The sequence below is a fragment of the Dipodomys ordii genome, unplaced genomic scaffold (assembly GCF_000151885.1).
Source record: "Dipodomys ordii isolate 6190 unplaced genomic scaffold, Dord_2.0 Scaffold21, whole genome shotgun sequence".
Classification (NCBI taxonomy): Eukaryota; Metazoa; Chordata; class Mammalia; order Rodentia; family Heteromyidae; genus Dipodomys; species Dipodomys ordii.
This window is the reverse complement of record NW_012267237.1, coordinates 16255062-16267832: the sequence shown is the minus strand read 5'-3', so window position 1 is coordinate 16267832 and position 12771 is coordinate 16255062.

Sequence of the window (12771 nt, the reverse complement as noted above, 5' to 3'; positions counted from 1 at the left end):
TTTGCTACCTGGGCTGGCTTAGAAACTAAATCTTCTAGATGTAAACCTCCTGAGAAGATAGGATTACTGGCAAGAGACATAACCACAACTATTTTAAATGGTGCATTTTGAAGACTCAGACTTTCTCAGCTGGTAAAACTTGGCTTAAACATGATCATTTCTATCTAAAAATAAATGAATAGGTACATAAAATTTTATATTTATAAAAATAAATATAAGAAGGAATGTATGTCTGTTATTTATATGAAAAAATACAATCATAAAAAGGTTAATTAATAAGAATATATATATGAATTTATATATAGATATGAATGATATAGATGTATAGGTATGTGTACATATACACTGAATTTGTTTTTTATAGGGAGAAAAGTTTGTAAATTGCAAACAAAAATTTTAGTAGTGTGTTATTTTAAAATTGAAATTGACTGTAATTTATGTTAATCAGTGCTTTAATATTTCCAATTCATTTCATTTGTCACTCATACTTAATAACTTGAAAAGCTTTTTATAGAACACTAAAAATAAATTCATATATTTCAACTGAATATTATGTGTAATTTGTTTCATATGTAAAGAAATCACCACTCAAGAAAATCAAAGTAGAATAAACAAGCATTTTAAAATAAAGTATTTTCCATAGTTCTTGATTGCATTGACATAAAAACATCAATTCTATTTGATTTACTTTGTTTCTAACATAGTTAAGAATCCATTTAGGAAAATCTAAGGACCTAGATACATATTGATTCTATATTCATTACATTTAATATTCTATATTTAGTACATTGAATATGTTTGTAAGTAATAAGGATAAAACAATGTTAGATGTCTTATAACACATGAGAATTTATAAATAATCTTTGTGGATTCAGATAGGGTTAGAATTGATTGAACAATAACTGTAAATACAAAGTATTTGAGAGTTTATTTTTAGGGTTAGCTAAATTATCAGTACTTGCTACATAATCATTGAAATCTACCCCAACATTATTGTGTATAAGTAGAAAGTCTTTATTGATACTAGCAACTCTAATGCTAACAACTCTGTAATTCAGGGAAAGTAATTGGGAATTATGCTGATTCAGTATTCTTTCTCTCTGATGGTAGACATAATTAGAATACTGAACTAAGGTTTTATGCAGTTTAAGAGGTAAGATGCTATAATAGCCCTCTCATCTATACTTTTAGAAGTTGCATCTACCTAAAATCCACTGCAGTCCCAACATACCAAATGAGAAATCCTGGGGAAAAAAATATGGTGATTTAAAAATGTCATGCCATTCTAAAGGGTGAGTTCAAGTCTGGCACTGCCACTTCATCCTCTCTGAGACTTAAATGCTTTTGTAGACCCTTTCTCCATCAGATACACTGCTTGCTTACCAAATCAATTCTTGCTACATGATTAGGGTGTGTTTATCAACTCTAATTTTGCATAATAATGAAACAAACTCATCAAAGTTGTTATATTGGAAAATTAGATATGACAAGAGAGAAATTTAAAACTGATTTCTGTAAGCAAAACGATAACCAATGTGGACTTGATTGAATATTATATATATATGTATATATATATTAGCTTGAGGTTCTCAGATTTATAGTATTGAAAATCTGTAGGGATGAATGAAAGAAAAAAAAAGTCATGCTGTTTTTCTGTTTTATCTCAAACTGAAAATGTTGTGGCCAAACACATAGTAAATACTTAGTTAAAACAGAAATATTAAGTGTATGGGTAGAATACATAGACTATATGATTTAATAGAACACAATATGTTTTATCAGAAAACATTGTCTATAGAAACTATAAAGTAAGGGATCCCCTGAAGGAAATAGCATGGAACCACTTCCTATCAGGATGAGAGGGCTACAAATATTTAGTAATCAATTCATTTATGTAGAATTCTCTACTATAATCTGTGTCAGTCAATCTCTCTGTGTCATAGGACATGAACCTTCCACATGAAGGGAAGGGTTGGGGAATTTCTACACAAAAGGTCTACCTCAGTACATTGGTTATTTTCCGAGTTAAACTCCCTGTTTATAAGTATGATGCTCATATGTGAAAGGGATTACTAGATTTTTTATACTGCAGACTGATTTTAGACTTTAAATCCTATAGAACCTTATGCTCATTGTTGTAGAGGTCAGAAAAATCAACAGCATTCAAGTACATTCAAAAGACGGAAGTAGTTATTCATTCTAGCTTCAGAGGCTCAAAAATAATCCCTCCTTCTCACTGTATATAACTCTTCCCACTGAATTAAAGTAACAAAACAGTGTACCCAAAGAAAAGATGTGTGGCAATGACATGACCTGCTGTCTTCTACCATTTGAACCATGCTCTCAGCTATGTGCATAGACTCCTACAGGCTACCTGAAGAGCAATCAACAGTGCTCTCACTTCTTTGAAACCTAATATAAGTAGATAGTGATCATTCTACTTGACAATCAGTACATAATACTTTATTTTATTGGCCACTTTACACTCTGGTATAATTTAATTGAAATCAAAAGCAATTATTAAGCTGTTCATCAATTCATAATACTGATCAGTTGTGAAGATCGGGTGAATTTTGGAGACTCAAAGGATGGATTCACCTGTATAATTTCAATCCTAATATTTTTCTCACAGTCTCCATTTTATGTTAAATGGAGAGCAACCTGGGAATTCCTAAATTGTAAGTTTATGTAGAGAAAAACTTTCTAGCAGAGCTTCTGCATGGAAGAGGACATAGCTAGCAAGATCAATAAAAGGCCCACTGATTGGGAGAAGATCCTCACTAGCCACACAACAGACAAGAGACTCATATCTAAAAAAAACAAACAAGCAAAAACCATATAGAACACAAAAAATTAAATCCCCCAATAACAACTCATCAAAGAAACAACAGCTCAATTAACAATTGGGCTAAAGACTTAAAGAGAGACTTCTCTGAAGAGGAAAGAAGGATGGCCAATACACACAGAGGAAATGCTCAGCTTCTCTAGCCATAAAAGAAATGTAAATCAAAACAACATTGAGATTCCACCTCACCCCAATTAGAGTGGCTATAATCAAGAAATCTAATAACAACAGATGCTGGAGGGGATGTGGACAGAAGGAAACCCTGCTGCATTGTTGGTGGGAGTGTAAAATTGTTCAACCACTTTGGAAAGCAGTATGGAGGTTCCTCAAAAGATTCCACATAGAGCTCCCCTATGACCCAGCAATCCCACTTTTGGACATTTACCCAAACAATCTCAAACAAGGCCATACTAATTCTCCTAGCCCAACCATGTTTCTCACAGAATTATTTATCATAGCTAAGATATGGAACCAACCCCAATGCCCCTCTGTAGATTAATGGATCAAGAAAATGTGACATGTATATGTGTGTGTGTATATATATATATGTATATATATATATATATGTATATATGTATATGTATGTATGTATGTGTATATATATATATATATATATATATATAAGAATTCTATGCCTCCATCTGAAAGAATGACACGATACCATTTGTTGGGAAATGGAAAGACATTAAGTGAAGTAAGCCAGACCCAAAGAAACATAGGTCCCATGGTTTTCCCTTATTTGCAATGACTTGTATATGTCTAGGACAAACAGAAGAGGTCAAAGGCTATGTACATATGACCATATAAGATGATGCTAAGCAAAATGAACCCCAAGATAGGGACACAAGAGGTTTTTATCTTTGTTGTTGTTGTTTTTATTATACTTACAATGTACTTTGTGGGGTTTTTTTTGCTTGTTTGTTTCTTTATGTGTTCTTCCCCCATGGTATAACCCCTGTTCAGGTGTCCTGCATCTTGTATATTAATTTTTTTTCTGATTTGGGGAGACGAAGGAAAATAACAAAATGCTGAAATAAGGATACAGGTTGTATCATTGTAACACAGAGGTTGATGCATTGTAAGAATGAGGTGAACAAGACACTATACTGAGGGCTGGGAAGGTAGCTCAGTGGTAGAGCGCGTGCCTTGCATGCATGAGGCCCTGGGTTCGATTCCTCAGCACCACATAAGCAAAAAGAAAAAAGCCAGAAGTGGCGCTGTGGCTCAAATGGTAGAGCGCTAGCCTTGAGCTGAGCTGAAGAGCGCCCAGGCTGTCCCACAACCGGACCCCCCCCCAAAAAAAAATACACTATGTTGAAAACAAACTTTACAACTTGGGGTGGGGGAGGGATGAGTTGGGGAGGGAAGTGATGGTAGGGGAAAACGAAGGAGGGAGTAACAATGCTAGATAGGAAATGTACTCATTACCTTACTCATGTAACTGTAAACCTTCTGTACAGTATTTTTACAATAAGATATATATATATATATATATATATATATTTAGAAAAAAATACTTTCTATCCATTATATTAACTTTTAACTGTTTGTTTACTCACTATTGAGCTCAGGGCCTGTGTAGGCAGGCTTGCATTGCCAGGCAGGATCTGTGCAATTTGAGTTATGCCTCTCAGCCCTAAATAAATATTTTTGAACTTAAAATCTAAATGCAAAAGTTTATATACACTGTCACTTATGGAATAGGTTAAAAAACTTAACTAAAACATTAATCCATATTAATGGGTCCTCACATCTTATTAACAAACTTCAATGCTGAAGGTTTAAATTTTTATTTACCACTACATGGTCAAATTCTAGTCTCATAAACTATTAGTTTAGTAGAAAGTGACTCCAATCCTTATTACCTGAGAAAACCAAAAAGACTAGATTGGTCATAATGTCATGTTCTAATCACAGCATATTAAATTCACTTTATTTATAGATAGATGTCCTTGGAAAATATTGACAGACTCCATGTAACTAATCAATGTAGCATATGTTTAGGGAAAAATAGTTCTCATGTGATTTGTTCATTCACTTTTGAATAATCAGTTCGATACATAGCAGATCTTTTTGATTAAAAAGAAATAAAATATATTTTATGCATTATGTTTCTGATATTTAGAATGAGATTAAAATCTCACATAAGTATATTTTAAAATGTATAAAAAAGGTTAACAAACATTTCTAATTCCAAGCCTCCACACAATTATGTTCCATTTTAGAAAAAAACTATGTCCTCAGTAAATATTTAGCAATTATCACTATCATAAAATATTTTATTGTTTCTAAACTGTAATTTTGGATTTTTTTAAATTTAAGTTGAATCTTTTGATATAGATTCTGGATTTTTGTCTTTACAGAGTTAGTTAGTTTTGTTAGTTTTGCCATGATGGTGACCAAAATCTTCACAGAGACAAGTTAATAGATACAGGATTCATTTGGTGAGCAGTATAAGGTGTATCGATCAATGATAGAAATGGTGGCATGGCATCCCCGAGAAACCTCAGAACTAAACAATTGCAGAGACCATTCAGACATCTACAAAATATTTCACACAGTAGCATCAGAATATCCATTCTTCTTGGCAGCACATGGAACATTCTCCAAAACTGACCAAATTTTAGGTCACAAATATTCAGAAATATTGAAATTATTGTCTGAATTCTCTCATACCACAATGAAATAAAATTAGAACTCAACACCAAAAGCCACCATAGAAAATATTGTAACTCACGTATACTAAACAACACATTTTTGAATCACCAGGAAATTGAAATGTTCATGATATTTAACAAAAATGAGCATATAAACTACTAGCTCCTCTGGGACATAGTAAAGGCAGTACTCAGAGGAAAACGTGTAGCTCTGTGTTCCTATATCAACAAATTGGAGAAATCTCATACCAACAATATAATGATGTACCTGGAGTTCCTTGAAAATGAGAAACAAGTAAACCCCAAACCACTAGATGTTGGGAGGGGGTACCAATGTATGACAAGAAATATACTCATTATCTTATTTGTGTAACTAGAAACCCTCTGTACCTTATCCTTACAATAAAATAAAATTATTTTTAAAAGCTTATATTTTCATATCCTTCTTTGACTTTCGTTCTGAATTCTCACTGAAAATCTGGCTGGCAGATGTGAGTAATCACCATCTTTGCCATCTTGAAGTTTTGTCTAACAAATTAGTTTTTGTATCATATTTAAATTCAATGTCACCCAAAATCTTGGGACATGGACAAAACATAGAGAGAATGTAACATACATGGCTTATAGTCCAGTTCCTAATGGGACCCTCATTTCCAAGCAAATGAGTATGGACCCAGTATTTACAGTCTGCATGCCTATCAGCATTCTGCACTAATGAACTCTTACCAATTAATCATTATCTCGGCTAAAAGCATTCTTGGGCTTCTTTGGCCTGTGTCTCAAAGGGTTTCCAACGTTCTCTGACAAAGCAGTTCTATGGGCTTAAGAACCACACTGTCAGGTGATCACGGCCAGCACAATCATGTCTCTGGTACAAAAAATAAAATAAAGCAAAACAAAACAAAAATTGTGTTAGTTTTACCAAATACTTGGTATTTGAGCACACACTGAAAAACAAACTTTACAACTTTGGCAGGAGGGAAGTGGGCAGATAGTTGTGGAAGTGTGAATGAAGGAATGGTTGAGGAAAAACAAAGGAGGAGGCAACAATGCTTGATAAGACATGTTGTACTCATTACCTTACCCATGTGATTGTAACCCCTCTGTACAGTATTTTCATAATAAAAAACTTATTTAAAAAACGAAACAATTTAAAGCAGAAAATATTAATTTGGCTACTGGTGTGGCTACTGGTGTCAGTATTGTCAGTGTGCCACGACAAAGAAGACTTCATATCATTGTATTTCACACAGGAAAACATTTGGGCTGTGGATATTAACCAAAAGCTTGCATAAGCTTCAATTCATAGCATTGAGGAAGTGGGGGTAGGGGATCCAATTATTGTATTTTTGAAGAGAAAAGCTTAGGAAACCAGGACTTGGCTTAGACTTAATTTCTATTACTACAATGTGTGCTCTTATTGCATTACCAATATTAGGCAGGTTCAGCTTCTGCCAAGAACATTTCTACTTTTAGCATACATTTGAACCGTTCCAACAAGTATTACTGAGATGAAGAATTGCTAAACTTCCACCTCACTTTCTAATTCTCTGAGCTATAAGAAAACAGAAAAGAAAGGCAGCTCATTGAAATACTGGAAATCTTTCTCCCTGCACTTCTAATGCTTAGTTTAATTAAGGGTGCTATTATTTTTCTATGGATATGATTATTTTGGAATAAATTAATTAAAAAAAGACTTTCACCACTATTCACTGTAGACTTATTCCGTAGTTTTCATGGAAAAATCACAGTGATTGGAAATCAAGTTTCATTGTGAAAATAATGGCCACTCATACTTTGGTTAGGACAATTCATATCATGTATTCTGAATGGAAGATGTAAACTGTGAGACTGCTCCTTTATTTCAGTTGATTTCCATGTGGTGAAGTTTCTATGTCACAATGTGAATTTTGGTTAATTTAGTTTTTTTCTTGAGTTAACTTTGAAGTAAATTGTTTTTAAAAAAATGGTTCCAATTATACCATTCTGTGTAATTGAGACTTTTGCAATGTGAGTTTGCAAATTTTCTCATTAATAAATGTCATATACATGTCTGTCTGTTGAATCTGAACTGACTTTTTATTTTATTTAGTTAATATAATTTGAAGTGGTAAGGTTCCAATTCCAAACCATAGTCCTCGAATTAGCTGGGTATGGATACTTTAGGCATCCTTTCTGCTTCTTGTGGAAAATTCCCAGCACTCCATAGAGCAGAACAAAGGAAAATCACACATACCAAGGGAGGAACAAAGCTAGAGCTGGGGGAAGGAGGGAATTACAACTGTGGTCATTCTAACACAGGGCCATCTCTACTTTTTATGTTAAATTTTGAAGACTCAGTGATCTCTTCTTCCCTTCTGCCTTAAAGTCCAAGGAAACAGCTCCTCTCTAATTATGAAAGGATTTCAAATCATGCAAAACCCCTTTCCACATGTGGAAACATGAATGGGTCACCTTCTCTGGTGTGTCTAAAACCCTCCAATCAATTCTCCTTTTGTTACACTCACAAGGCATTTTTTTTTAGGTCAGCATGGGCAGCCTTCTCTTTCCTGCTCTATATTACACTATTTCATTATGTAAGTAATAAAAAAAAATTAGTATTCACTGTTGTATATGCTGCATCATCCTTCTTAACATCTAAGATAGGTTTTAGTTCTGGATTTGGGTGTCTCCTTTGTTTTCTGTACCTATCAATCACACTGAGTCCATTTCCTGTTGCTGTATCAGAATGCCTGAAATTGTGCAATTCATAAAAGAAAGGAACTCATGGCTCCAAGATCGGACAGCCCCTTGTGTTGCGGTCCTCATGTATCACGCTGTGTTGGAGCTCCGGAGACACAGAAGATGTTAGGGATGAGCAGGAAGGAGAGGTGGGCTAGTTTCCATTAAGCACCTCTATGATATGGACCTAGTTCCAGGAGAGCGACGACTTCCTCACGCCCACAGACAATAACTCAGTTCCCACAGTTTCATTTAATCTCTTTCGATGAGTGGATCATCTGTTTAAGGATTTACCCGGAGAAGCAGGCATGGTTCTGCTGATAGAGCTGTGCACACAGACTTCAGCTTCACTGAGCTCACTGAGGGTGCCCAGATCTTGCTCCAGAGTCTAAACATGTGCCTAGTGTCTATCTTTTCATCCCTGGGTAAGATCATTGCCTGCTGATTTCATTTCTCTAGTATCCTGAATTGTCTTGTTTGCTTTGAGCATCCTATTACATCACCCAGTACCTCCCATGGTCCAAAGGGATAGATTAAGGCATTCTTGGCTCTTGATGTCTTTTTACATAAATATATACTATTTACCATCATGAGATTAATTTTTTTCACAAGCTTATGTAGATATCCAGACGTCGAGTATTAGAGCTATCATGTCCACAGTCTCCTTAAGCCAATCATCATACTGCTAAGGACATAAATAGCAACTGTCAGGATGTTTCAGAATAGCATGTATACAAATACGTCTGGTTATTATCTTTGATTGATGGATGGATGGATGGATACCAAAGAACACAACAAAAAAACACCCACAAATGTTATACACATACAGCTAGTGTGCAAAGTAGATTTTGATACTGAGGAAGAAACAAAGAAGTTGGAAATTTAACCTTTATTATTTCATGTCATGATTAAAAAGTACCCTGCTTACAAGACAAGGTTATATTCACTCATAAAAATTAGTGAAATTACATTGATTTCAGGAAAATAGATATAAATAAAGGTCATCATGTGAAATGAATTAAGTCAAGTTCACATGGACAAAGAGTCTGCATTTTCTCTCTCATATGTAGATGCTAGATGGAAAGATAAACATATATGTAACATGCACAGGAAATATACACATACAGATATACACAACACATACATATTATATTAAATTAAGTGCTACATAATGTGTGTATACACACATGTACACACACACATACACACAGGAACCCAGAAAGGGAGAATGGGTAAAAGTGCAGGACTAATGTCTATGTGTCCACATTGTGTGCATACAAGGACATGTGAAAATGAAGCTCATGTGTAACCACTGACTACATGGTAGTAAAGATACACGAAAAATATGCTTCTTTTCTGATGTACATTTGCAGCTTTTAAGGATGTATATTTTTTTAAAAGCTTGGTAGTGTAAGATTATCTCCAATTTTGATCCTTGCCTATCTACAAACATCAAACTTTAAGAATTTCATTTAATGTGGTGACTTGTTCAAAGTTTTACAGTATCTAGGGGAAAAACATTCTCTGGCATCAGAAAACCTTGTTCAATGTAGCTGTTCTTTTCTTTACATAGTAACATTTAGCTATGCTTGAAGTAAAGTTCACTACTCAGAAGTAGAACAAACTGTAAATACTTTGCTTTTGAATCAAGGGCATGAATAGAGATTTGTTCTGCATATAATTGAAAGCATTTTATTATAGCTCATGATTCATCTCATAATATCTTCTTTACTGACATGTGAATAGATTAACATTTATAAAGTAATCATGTGTATAATACTAACCTATTTTATTGGATTACTTGGCTTTTTTTTGTTTTCTCTCTTGCAGTTTCAATTATTCGGCTTTCAGATTAAATGTATCATAGTACACTTTCTTCAGTTATAAGGCACATGATTGCAAGGTATTTTATAACATTTCTTACACCTGTGTGATACTTTTATTGAAATGTTGGAATACAGTTAAAACTCTAATAACTGCACAACTTAAAATGGTTAATAAGCACAGATTATTTGCTACTATTGTGAAAAGACATAGCATTTTTTGCATAACTTGTACACATGATTCACTTTTACCTATAATATAGTGCATAGCACCAAGTTAATAACTTTTCATTGGTTTACTCTCCAGAATGGAGTCAAAGTTTTAATGAATTAATTTTACCACCATTACCTGTAATAGGTTGAAGTTTCATTAATCTACTAAGTGATATTACCGTCAAAGCTGATCAAGAACTAATTCATCTAAATGGGAACTAGAAGAATTGATTATGTTTTCAACACAAAGAATGAACATTAGAACATGGTTTTGAGGCTTAAAATTAAACTTTAGAATACATACATGTACATTTTTAAACATCAGTTAATGTTTAATCAGATGATGAGTGTTGGAGGGATGAGGTGGGTAACATTTGTTAACATAATTATATTAACCCAAGTGTAACAAATGTACAACATGTACTATTATTAATTTTAATGTATAATAAAATATAAATTACTAGTTCATGATGAGAATATAAAAGATTATTTTAGATTCAATTTTGTAACCCTTTTAGATTCATTAATAATCCTCTAAGTGAAAAAATGTAGGCACTGTGAACACATCCTTAGCCAGAAAAATCACTTAAATTTTCTGCCTCAGTTCTTAATCTTCCTGAATAATGTACACATGCATGCTCATGCAAAAAAGCCATAGATATGCATTTTACTTTAAAGAATATATAATTTACACATAAAGTTATTTCAATTTCTTTTAAAACTATCTTCTCAGTCTGGCTGAGAATGTCTGACACCTGCAATCCTAGCCATTCAGGAGGCAGAGACCAAAGGATCATGGTTCAAAACCATCCCAAGTCACAAACTTCCTGAGACTCTTTTCTCCAACTAACCAACAAAAAAGCCAGAAGTCGAGCTTTGATTCAAGTCATATAGTACTAGCATTGAGCAACAAAGCTCAGGGTCAGTACTCAATCCCTGAGTTAAAGACTTATGACCAGTACCAAAACCAAAATGAAACAAAAACAAACAAACACACCTCAGAAAAGCTTATCAACTATTCATTTAAATATTACCAGTTATTTAATTCCTTTTCAAAACTAAGTCAATGTCATATATTTTGAAAAAATATAGTCAGTAGCAAACATATGTTTAATTTTGAAAATGACTTCATTAAAATTAGCATTTGTAAGTCATTTCCCTACAGAATACACAGATTTGATAAAAATTGCTTTGGTCATTTCTGAATTTTTAAGTGTATCTCTCAAGTTATAACAAATTCAGTTATGAATCATTGTTACATGAAATAGTTTGAAGACATTAAAACAAAACAGTTTTGGAGAGAATAAAATTTGAGAACATCACTAGAAAAGTTGGAAGATCTATATAATGATGATGATGAGTAAAGCTATAAGTAATCAAACAGGGAAGATAATTATTTATGAAATATTTTTATCTTTTATCAAAATTAGAAAAAATAAACATTATTAATTTATAAACTAATATATATGCCAAATATACTACTTTCTCTTCTTTTGCTACATAGTAAATCACACTTCAGAGTTGGAAATTTATTTTCCTGGCCTGCATGGTAACACACCACTAGAATGTGTAATTCAAGCTACTCAGGTGATACACTCATGAGGTTGGTTTGAAGGCAGCTCTGGAAAAGTTAGAAGGAACTTCTCAAAAACAAAAATACAAAGCAAAAAGGTTGGATTGTGGCTCAAGTAAGAGGGCTCTCTTAGCATATGCAAGACTCCAGACTAAGAGGCAAGGTAGGAAAAGAGGAGTATTTTCCCAAACCTCCCAAATTATTTTCTAGCCAAATAGCCAAATTTTATAAAACATAAAAATCTGTCTTTTTTGTCAGTGGTGAAAATATCTTAGACATATTCTTGTCTCAACAAATAGGGAAAACAGTAAGAATCTATTGCTATGTAAGTTTTCATGTTATTAACTTTACAGACAAAATTATGACCTATGCCTGCATCCTACTCCATTACTACAATTTATTCAAATATCATGGTGCTGGACATTCAATTCTTTGTTTTATACTTTCAGTGCAAATATATGACATCTATTGACATATTGAAACTGTCTGTTTTATTGCAAGGAGCTCCTTCTCATGTAACCAACCTGTACATTGTTGCATTCTGAGGCACTAACCCAAGCATCGATGACAACACAGACTTCAGGCTCATCTTTTGCCTCACATCTCCTTCATGATCCCAAGCAGGGCCTCAGGGGTAGATTTGCTTCCTCCAGGAATATTTTTCTTTCTTGACAGTGTCATATCATTTCCCCAACCAAATTGGGCTTTGCAAAACAGATCTTTTAGAAATTTTTTGATTGTTGTGCTGAACTGGCCAATATTGTCAACAATGTACTCTATTTTCTCTGGGTATTTGAAATTATGGGGAATTTTGTTCCCTGATTCACTGGTAAATAATGCATAGAAGTAGCATATAATAAATGAGAAGATGGGTCTAAATACTACAGGAAACAAGTTTTCTTATCATGAATCTACAGGTGTCATGAATCTGTGATCAAT